We start from the raw sequence: 8,024 nt of genomic DNA, 5'->3' as shown, positions 1-8,024 counted from the left end.
CCCTTCCCCTTCTCCTCCCCCCCTTCCCCTTCTCCTCCCCCCTTCCCCTTCTCCTCCCCCCCTTCCCCTTCTCCTCCCCCCCTTCCCCTTCTCCTCCCCCCCTTCCCCTTCTCCTCCCCCCTTCCCCTTCTCCTCCCCCCCTTCCCCTTCTCCTCCCCCCCTTCCCCTTCTCCTCCCCCCCTTCCCCTTCTCCTCCCCCCCTTCCCCTTCTCCTCCCCCCTTCCCCTTCTCCTCCCCCCTTCCCCTTCTCCTCCCCCCCTTCCCCTTCTCCTCCCCCCCTTCCCCTTCTCCTCCCCTCCTTCCCCTTCTCCTCCCCCATCCCTCCCTCTTCTCTCCCTCCCCCTCTGCCTCCCTCCCCTCCCCCCGCCCCCCCTCTCTTCCTCTACCCCCTCCTCCCCCTCCCCTCGCTGTCAGAAACACAGACACTGACAGACAGAGAGTGAGAAACACAGACAGACAGAGAGATAGAGACACTTCCAGAGACACACTGGGGGGGGCATCCCAGCAGGCTGTTGGAGGGCTCCAGGTGCTGCAGTCGGTAAGTCGAAATTTTTTTATTTATTGATTTTTTAAAAAATTATTTATTAATTTTTTTTGATTGATTTATTGGTTGATTTATTGATGTTTTTTTTATCATTTATTATTGATGATGGCTCTTTATTCGTAAAACTGAAGTGTTTAATATTTGTAAACTTCCCTTTAAACCCCCCCCCCCATTCCCTACGCCTGATTTGTAACCTACGCCTGATTTTCTAAAGTGTAGACAAGGTTTTTTCGAGCATACAAAAATCTTCACTTACTCCATTCTAAGTTAGTTTGGAGTAAGTTTTCACTGCCGAAACTTTGAAAACAGGCGTAAGTGGCCGGACAACCCCCTTTTGAAAAAAAAATTCTGTTCCAAAGTGAAACTGTTCTAACTGACTGGAACTGGAGCAAACTAAATGCCGAGAATTTGAATTTCTAAGATACTCCGTTCTACACCAGTTGCTCCAAAAAATCAGGAGCAACTGAGGCCGAAACTTGGGCCCTTTATCTTGCTCTTTGGGGGCCTCTACTGGCAGAAGCCCACAACTGCACTATTACAACTATTTTTAATTTTCCCTGGAAATTTTCTTCTTTCCTGCCATCTCCTTCCATGTTTAACCCAAAGCTCCCGTCTTCACTTGATGGTGAATGCTGGAGTGCTATTTAACTATGGAGGACATCACAGATGAAATCAATTATAGTGTCGGGTGTGGCCCAGTGGGTAGCACACTTGCCTCTGAGTCAGAAGGCTGTGGATTCAAGTCCCACTGCAGGCACTTGAGCACAAAAATCAAGGCTGACACACCGATGCAGTGCTGAGGAAGTGCTGCACTGTCGGGAGTGCCGTCTTTTGAATGAGACGTCAACTTAGGCCCTGATTGCTCTCTCAGGCGGACATAAAAGATCCCATGACACTATTTTGAAGAAGAACGGGGAAGTTATCCCTAGTGTCCTGGCCAATATTTATCCCTCAATCAACATAAAAAGAAAACAGATTACCTGGTCATTATCATATTGCTGTTTGTGGGAGCTTGCTGTGCGCAAGTTGGCTGCCACATTTCTCACATTACAGCAGTGACTACACTCCAAAAGTACTTCATTGGCTGTGAAGCGCATTGAGACATCTGGTGGTCGTGAAAGGCACTATATAAATGCAAGTCTTTTTTCTTTTATGTGAAGCAATTTATTGTGCTGCACCTGCACTTTGGGTAAAACTTGCTAAATGAGCGCACCTTCCTGGACCCAAATGGGTCATAGTTCAGCTGCACCATTATAGCTGCGTACTGCAATAATTCTTCAAAGTAATCTGTTGATCCTATACCATAATTCCTCTATGTTGTTCACTAGATGGTGTGTCTGTCATTCTGTTTTCTAGTGTTTTATGCTGGTTAGAAGCAGCTTTTGGAGCCGATGTTGTGTGTTAATATGACAACATAAAGGCTTGGTCAGTTTACGATAATTGGAAAACATTCTATACAGACACTATTCTAAATATGTACTGCCAGGGGTGCTTCTAATCAGCAATTATAATCAAAAAAAAACCCCAAAGGGTATCAACATATCTGTGTAGAACTGCTTAGTGGCAACAGATATTTGCATTTTTATAGCACCTTTTAATATAGATAAATGGACCAAGGCACTTCAGATTTGTAAGAAAAACTGATGCCAAGCCAAAGAAGGTGATATCCGAATGAGAGACTTTAAGCTTGGTCAAAAAGGTTGTTTTAAGAAGGGCTTTAAGAGAGAAGAGGGAGGTGGAGTGCTGGAAGAGAATTCCAGGGAGTTTGACCTAAGCGGCTGAATGATGGGGTGAATAGTGAATGCACAAGAGACTCTGGTGAGAAAAAAAGAAAGACTTGCATTTCTATAGCACCATTCATGACCACTGGCTGTCTCAAAGAGCTTTACAGTCAATGAAGTACTTTTTGAAATGTAGTAGCTGTTGCAATGTGGGAAACATGACAGCCAATTTTCAAACTGCAAGCTCCCAAAAATGTGATAATGACCAATTAATCCATTTTGGTTATATTGATTGAGGGATAAATATTGGCCAGGACACCCCCGGGGACAACTCCCCTGCTCTTCTTCAAAATAGTGCCATGGGATCTTTTATGTCCACCTGAGAGAGAAGGCAGGGCCTTGGTTTAACATTTCATCTGAAAGACGGTACCTCCGACAGTGCAGCACTCCTCAATGTCAGCCTAGATTTATGTGCTCAATTTCCTGGAAAGTTTGGTTCAAAGGGGTTGTAGTGCTGGAAGACGTTGTAGAGATAAGGTGGTGAGGCTATGGATGGATTTGAACACAAGGATGATCATTTTAAATTTGGGATATCGGAGCCAATGTAAGCCAGCGAGGACAGGGGTGATCGGGACTTGATGCGGGATAGGATACAGGGAGCAGAGTTTTGGATGAAATGAAGTTTATGGAGGATGGGAGGCCAGCCAGGAGAGCATAGGAGCGATTGAATCTGGTTATGACAAAGGAATGAACAAAGGTTTCATGAGGAGATGGACTGAGATAGGAATGGAGGCAGGTAATGTTAACAAGATGGAAGTAGGCAATCTTTGTGATAGAGAGGATATGGGATTGGGAGCTCAGCTTAGCATTGAGCAGATACCAAAGTTATGAACAGTCCAGTTCAGCTTGAGACAGTGGCAAGGAGAGAGAAGGAATCAGTGGTGAGGGTAAATAAGTTTGTGGCAGGGGCAAAAGTGGTATGTTTAACTGGAGCAAGTTAAGGTTCATCCAAGATGGGATATTGGACAAATCTGATAATGTAGAGGTCATGATAATGGCTTGAGAGTGGAGAGGTAGACCTGGATGTTATCAGCATACGTGCGATTGCTAACCCAATGTCTGAAGGGCCACATGCAGATAAGGAAGATGGAGGAGCCAAGGATTCTTTGAGGCATTCCAGAGGTGACAGTGAAGTGTTGGAAAGAGAAACTTTTGATAGGGATGCTCTGGATACGATCTGATAGGTAAGAGTGGAACCAAGTGAAAGTAGTCCCACACATCTGGGCAGTGGAGGAGAGGTGTTGGGAGGAGGATGGTCGGCTCAATGGTTTTGAAGACTGCACAGAGGGGAAGTAACGATAATGCATCACAGTCAGAGAGAATGTTCTTTGTGGAGTTGTGGAAGGATGGCACAGATCCGGGAGGCGACGATACATTCAAGGACCTTGGGGAGGAAGGAGAAGTTGGAGATGGGGCAGTAAATGCGGCCTTCCGGCATCCTTCACAGAGAGCCTGAAAACATTTTGGCAAGTAAAATCAAGAAAAACATAAAGATGTTTTATAAATACATTAGAAGCAAGAGGATAACTAAATAAAGAATAGGGCCTATTGGAGACCATAAAGGTAATCTGTGTGCGGAGGTGGAAAAAGTGGGTATGGTTCTTAATGAATACTTTGTATGTGTTTTCACAAAACAGAGGGGCGATGCAGACATTGCAATCAGGGAGGAGGAGTGTGAAATATTAGATGAAATAATATGAGAGGGAAATATTAAGGGGTTTAGCAGCTTTGAAAGTGGATAAATCCCCAGGCCCAAATGAAATGAATCCCAGACTGTTAAGAGAAGCAAAAGAGGAAATAGCAGAGGCTCTGACCATCATTTTCCAATCCTCTCTGGCTACAGGTGTGGTGCCGTAAGACTAGAGGACTGCTAATGTTGTACCTTTGTTTAAAAAGGGAGAAAGGGATAGACCGAGTAATTACAGGCCAGTTGGCCTAACCTCGGTGATGGGAAAATTATTGGAGAAAATTCTGAGGGACTGGATAAATCTTCATTTAGAATGACACGGAAGAATCGAGGACAGGCAGCTTGGATTTGTTATGGGAAAGTCATGTCTGACTAACTTCTTGATTGAATTTTTTTGAGGAGGATCGATGAGGGTAGTGCGTTTGATGTAGTGTATATGGATTTTTGCAAGCCTTTTTGATAAGGTCCCACATGGCAGACTGGTCATGAAAAAGTCCATGGAATCCAGGGCAAAGTAGCAAGTAGGATCCAAAATTGGCTTAGAGGCAGGAAGCAAAGGGTAATGGTTGATGGGTGCTTTTGTGACCAAAAGACAGTTTCCAGTGGGGTTCCGCAGGGCTCAGTACTAGGTCACTTGCTTTTTGTGGTATATATCAATGATTTAGACTTGAATGTAGGGGGTATTATTAAGAAGTTTGCAGATGATACAAAATTGACTGTGTGGTTGATAATGAAGAAGAAAGCTGTAGACTGCAGGAAGGTATCAATGAACTGATCAGGTGGGCGGAACAGTGGCAGATGGAATTCAATCCGAAGAAGTGTGAGTTAATGCATTTGTGGAGGTCTTACAAGGCAAGGGAATACACAATAAATAGTAAGACACTAAGAAATTTAGAGGAACAAAGATACCTTGGAGTGCAGGTCCACAGATCCCTGAAGGTAGCAGGCCAGGTAGATAAGGTGGTTAAGAATGCACATGCCTTTATTAGCCGAGGCATAGAATGGAAGAGCAGGGAGATTATGCTTGAACTGTATAAAACACTGGTTAGGCCACAGCTGGAGTACTGCACGCAGTTCTGGTTGCCACATTATTGGAAAGATGTGATTGCACGAGAGGAGATTTACAAGGATGTTGTCTGGATTGGAGAATTTTAGCTATGAGGAAAGATTGGATAGGCTGGGTTTATTTTCTTTGGAACAGAGGAGGCTGTGGAGAGACCTTATTGAGGTGTATAAAATTATGAGGGGATCAGATAGAGTGATAGGAAGGACTTATTTCCCATAGCAGAGGGTTCAACAACCAGGGGGCACAGATTTAAAGTAATGGGTAGGAGGTTTAGAGGGCGTTTGAGGGGTCTGGAACTCACCAAAAGGTGGTAGAGGCAGAAAGCCTCATCACATTTAAAATATACTTGGATTATGCACTTAGAGGGCTCAAGTTTCAGCCTGAGTTGCTCCTATTTTTTTTGGAGCCTCATAGAAATGTTTAAAATTCTGACGGGGTTAGACAGGTTAGATGCAGAAAGAATGTTCCCAATGTTGGGGAAGTCCAGAACCAGGGGACACAGTCTAAGGATAAGGGGGAAGCCATTTAGGACTGAGATGAGGAGGAATTTCTTCACCCAGAGAGTGGTGAACCTGTGGAATTCTCTACCACAGAAAGTTGTTGAGGCCAATTCACTAAATATATTCAAAAAGGAGTTAGATGAAGTCCTTACTACTAGGGGAATCAAGGGGTATGGTGAGAAAGCAGGAATGGGGTACTGAAGTTGCATGTTCAGCCATGAACTCATTGAATGGCGGTGCAGGCTAGAAGGGCCGAATGGCCTACTCCTGCACCTATTTTCTATGTTTCTATGTTTCTATGTTTAGAATGGAGCATCTTAGAAATTGCAATTGTCGGCATTTAGTTTGCTCCAGTTCTAGTCAGTCAGAATAGTTCCATTTTAGAACAGATTTTTTCTCGAAAGGGGGCGTGTCCAGCCACTTACGCCTGTTTTGCAAGTTTAGGCAGCGAAAACTTACTCCAAACTAACTTAGAATGGAGTAAGTGTAGATTTTTGTATGCTCAGAAAAACCTTGCCTACACTTATAAATCAGGCGTAGGGAACGAGAGATGGGGGGGGGAGGGTGGAGGGAAGTTTACAAACATTAAACACCACTTTTACAAATAAAGAGCCATCATCAATAATAAATGATAAATAAATCAATAAATCAACCAATAAATCAATCCAAAAAAATTTAAAAATAAAAAATTTTAAAAATCAATAAATAAAAAATTACGTTTCTACTCACCGACTACTGCACCGGGAGCCCTCCAACAGCGTGCTGGGACGAGGCCCCCCCAGTGTCTGTCTCTGAATCTGTCAGTGTCTCTGACAGCGAGGGGTGGGGGGAGGGAGAGGAGGGGGAAGAGGGAGGGAGAGGAGGGGGGAAGAGGGGGGGGAGGAGAGGAGGGGGGAAGAGGAGGGGGGAAGAGGAGGGGGGAAGAGGAGGGGGGAAGAGGAGGGGGGAAGGAGAGTCAGAGGAGGGGGAAGACAAGAGGGGGAGAAAGAAGAGAGGGTGGGGGAAGAGGAGCGGGGGGAGAGAGGAGAGGAGAGGAGGGGAGGTGGGGAGAGAGGAGGGGAGGTGGGGAGAGAGGAGGGGAGGTGGGGAGAGAGGAGGGGAGGTGGGGAGAGAGGAGGGGAGGTGGGGAGAGAGGAGGGGAGGTGGGGAGAGAGGAGGGGAGGTGGGGAGAGAGCAGGGGAAGGGGGAGAGAGGGAAGGGGGGTTGGAGGGAGAGAGGGAGGGGGGGTGGTGGGAGCCGGAGTAGGACTTGACCGGGAGGGAGGGTGGGGGGGGGGGGGCGGAGCGGGAGCTAAAGCTGAAGAGGAGGGAGGCCCGAGTCCGATCTTCATCGCCCCGGTGAGCCCATTCGGACAGGGCTAGGGGCGGCGTGCTTCGGGCCCCTGCCACACAGCCTCGGGGGCCTGGAGCTACTGCACATGCGCGCACACACTAGCGTGCATGTGCAGAGGTCCCGGCACTGTTTTCAGCGGCGGCACCTGGCTCCGCCTCCGACCTCTTGTGCTGCGCCACACCGAGCACAAAGACGTCCTGAAGAGCTCGCAGAATTACAAGATAAGTTTTTGCTGCCCTTTTTCTTCCAGAAAGTTGGTGCATCTTATCGAGATGCGCCGTTTTTCCAGAGGGCGGAAACTTGGGCCCAGAGTGCCGTAACCTACAGGGCTACGGACCAAGAGCTGGAAAGTGGTATTAGGCTGGATAGCTCTTTGTGGGCCGAAATGGCCTCCTTCCGTGTTGTAACTTTCTATGATCCCCTCAAAAATGTCAAAACAGCTTGATCTAGTTGTCTTCTCCTCGTCCTGTGTGAGGGACTTGTGTGGAAAATTATGGGTGTGAACTATCATCCTACTGTGGCACAATATCTGGTGTACCAATGTATTGAACTAATCATAAATCAGATTCCTTTTTATGAAGGTCTGTTATGACTCCTTATTACAGTGCTTGTGTGTTGAATTAAGTGGTAGTGGCTGTGACTGTCTCGCCTACATATTGGACTATACTTTTTCTTTTGATCTAAAACGTCAAAGCTTGAATTTTCAGCAATTTGTGCTTTTTGGAATAGCCGTAATTAAATTTTAAAACTTCTGCTGTAGATTGCAGTCTAACCCCACATTTTTATGTCAGCAACCACAGCTAAGTTGAAACAGGAGTTATTGTAATATCTGGTTTGTCTCTGCAGACTGGTATGATGTTAAACACTAACCTTGGTGGAATTCTATCTGATTTTGTTCATGCTTGATACTGTTACAGGAGAAAAAATGCCTTGATCATTTCCAGAATAAAATACTCCTTCCTCAGTACAATTTAAAAAAAAATAAGGGAACAAGTTTCCAGTCTCTAAGCAGATAATTTCAGTTTGGTAACTAGTTTTTCCTACCTGTATAGCCTCATTACTTTGGGGGTCCCTATTTGTGCCTGAAGGTGCTCTGATAACATGGTTATGGGGA

At 45.8% G+C, this 8,024-nt stretch overlaps 1 protein-coding gene across 1 annotated transcript in view; it reads left to right on the top strand.

The window, feature by feature from the left end:
- The window catches only part of hadh (hydroxyacyl-CoA dehydrogenase), a 54,489-nt gene that overhangs the window by 25,038 nt on the left and 21,427 nt on the right, over nt 1–8,024 (top strand). The window lies entirely within an intron of this gene.

The sequence above is a fragment of the Pristiophorus japonicus genome, chromosome 2 (genome assembly GCF_044704955.1).
Source record: "Pristiophorus japonicus isolate sPriJap1 chromosome 2, sPriJap1.hap1, whole genome shotgun sequence".
Classification (NCBI taxonomy): domain Eukaryota; kingdom Metazoa; phylum Chordata; class Chondrichthyes; family Pristiophoridae; genus Pristiophorus; species Pristiophorus japonicus.
Note: the sequence above shows the minus strand (reverse complement) of the source record. Positions and strands in the feature narration are given on the sequence as shown.